This window comes from Trachemys scripta, chromosome 2 (assembly GCF_013100865.1).
Source record: "Trachemys scripta elegans isolate TJP31775 chromosome 2, CAS_Tse_1.0, whole genome shotgun sequence".
Lineage (NCBI taxonomy): Eukaryota > Metazoa > Chordata > Testudines > Emydidae > Trachemys > Trachemys scripta.
In genome coordinates, this window is record NC_048299.1 from 277,808,543 (window position 1) to 277,811,295 (window position 2,753).

The window sequence follows — 2,753 nt, forward strand, 5'->3', positions numbered from 1 at the left end:
CGTCTAAAAGATTTCTTTAAGAGATGACTAGACAGGTCTCTAGGGCTAGTCACACACACACACACCCCGCCGCCCCATCTCCCTCTAAGTCTCTCAAGACATGCTGCAGTTGGAAGGAGCTCAGCTCCACAGAAGCGTGCTCCCTCTTGCACCCAGAGCACTGCATCCCCCTAAGCATCATGAAACGGAGATAACTTGCTATGCCTGCACTGAGCTATTTTTTATTCTCTTAATTAATTGGCCTCTCAGAGTTGGTAAGACAACTCCCACCTGTTTATGCTCTCTGTATGTGTGTATATATATCTCCTCATTATATGTTCCATTCTATATGCATCCGAAGAAGTGGGCTGTAGTCCACGAAAGCTTATGCTCTAATAAATTTGTTAGTCTCTAAGGTGCCACAAGTACTCCTGTTCTTCTTTTTGCGGATACAGACTAACACGGCTGTTACTCTGAAACTTGAGCTATTTTTGTTACATCCACACAAGCTAGTGCTCAAAAGACAGCCACCGCACCAGCCGGACTACCAAGCGGCCAGCTGCAAAGGGAGGTTTGCAGAAGTGCCAGCTCCCACTTCAAGGTAGAATCTTTGCCAACGGTGCTGTAAAAATTCCCCTCTGCCCCCCCATTTCTAGCTGCTTCCCTGGCTCTTTGTCTGGCACAGAGGAATCATTAGCAGCATCTCACCTTGCTCCACACACAGAACCGCCACCAGCAGGGTGAGAAGAAAAGCCTTCATCTTCGGCCTGCCGTCACAGCCTGGGCAGAAAGGCAGCTACTTCTTGGGGGGCTGATTATAAATGAGGATCTTGGTGGTTGCCTGTGAAGGCAGCGCATGCAAAGACTGCGTGTTAGTGGGGAGGAGACAGGAAACTCATAGCTGGGCTGGGTGTGGAATGGGCAGGGGAGTTTGCTCACATGGGTTTTTTCTTAGTACCAGAGCAGCCAGAGGCAACAAGGCTCAGAGTCTTAACGGAATCCAGTGCCCCAGGAAATGTCTTTGTGTTTGGTTTCGTTTCCCCGCTGCAGTCTGGAGGGAGGAGGACAGGGATTTCCCTACACCTGTTTCCCCCCCACACACACACACAGTTTTGTGAACTAGTTACATGTAGTGTTGCCAATTTAGTGATTGTTTGGACATTTGAATTGAAATTGAAACATTAATACACTCTTTAAAAGCATAGAAAGCATATGATAAAATACGTGTATCTGAAGAAGTATCATAGATTTGAAAAGTCTGAGCATAGACGCGCTTCCTTATACAGCTGTTGTTTTTGATGACAATGTCAGTGCGTTCATTCCGGTGATGGTGGCCAACCTAATCATTTCAAATGATGATTTGTAAGCGAAGTCAAAAGGAGCTCTCCCTGACCGCTAGTGATGAGCTGGGGCTGGGGGGGAAAGGCTTCAGGACCAGATTGTATTTACATCCACACTTAATCTACCTCGGTATCCAGCAAACAGAGCTGTGTTGCCCAAGTGATAGATTTTGGCTGCGGGGCGGGAGGGGAATGAAATGTTGTTATTCTTATTGTATGAGTAAAGGGCAGTAGAACTGTCCTTAGCCTGTGCTGATTGAGGGCATCAAGAGAGAGGGTGGGGACAGGTATTTTGCTTGACGGTCTCCTGAGACAAGTACTGGTAGTGCCTCACTCCACTCAGCTGTCGGTGTTTCGTAGGACAGGGATCTGTAAAAGCTACGTAGAGGTTGAGTAGAAACTGGAAGTCACTGTTGTAGATTTTTAAGAATCAAGTCTGTGTACTTTTTCAATTGTCTTAACAAACACTTCTTGTCCTCTTCATTTAAGGATTGAATATAAATGCCTTCATTAGTCAACTTCTGGACTGAAGTCTTTGCTTCTTCCAGTACTTTTTCAATGGATCGCTCTCGGATTGATCCAAACGTAGCTTCTGTTGCTGGACAAAGATCTACTACTCTTGTAGCAGATGCCTGGATGGCATTGTTTAATGACCCAAATGGTTTCAACAGTAGACTTACGAGAGAGAATGACAATAGTCTTCTCTGAACGTAGTAGCAAAAGTAATCCACCAGCCTCACTACTTAGATCCATTCCATCTTGGTAGATACTTTCCAAAGCCAGTAACAATAACTGGAGTAATTTTAAGACAACAGCCAAGGATCGCTCATGAGAAAGCCAGGGGTTTTTCTCAGGTTGGACTAATTTGAACGTGCTGAAAAAAGAACATAATGAAGACATTAAATTTATAGCCTTTTTAATGTCTTTTGAAGAGTCTGCACCTCGTACTAGCACTAGTTGGAGTAGATGGCCTCTGCAGTGTGTATAGGAGAGATTAGGGTTACACTTTTCTCTGAGAAAAGCTTGTTCTCCACCATGCCTTCCAGAGAAGTTTGCAGCTCCATCAAATGCACAAGCAGCCGTCTCTTTGGGGTCCAATTGACAAGCATTTAACTCTTCTAAGATGTGGGTTGTCACAGATGCAGCCGATGTGTCTTCTGTAACTTGAACATCTAGAAATGCACCTACTGGCCTACCAATGACATCAAGATAATGTACACAATGACTTAGTACTTGATTCCCATTTGCATCAGTGCATTCATCAGCCATGTATGCAAATTTTTGGAATGTGGTGAGAGAGTTCTTCACTTTTTCAGCTATTGAGTCTTTCACTGTTGCACCACATGCTTCTAGCCAGTCAGTGGAGTTACTTGCAGAAAGATAGCGAGCATTTGGTCTTGTTCGGAACCAGTGTTCAACTTCAGGATAAACAAG

The 2,753-nt window shown here is 44.8% G+C and overlaps 1 long non-coding RNA gene across 1 annotated transcript; it reads right to left on the bottom strand.

Moving 5' to 3' along the window:
- Positions 1–692: 692 nt before the first annotated feature.
- On the bottom strand, positions 693–1,032 carry LOC117871691. Its single transcript, XR_004644336.1, has 2 exons — positions 919–1,032; positions 693–820 (listed from the first exon to the last, which is right to left on the bottom strand). It is a non-coding gene; the product is annotated as an uncharacterized LOC117871691 (long non-coding RNA).
- Between the last annotated feature and the right edge of the window lie 1,721 nt (positions 1,033–2,753).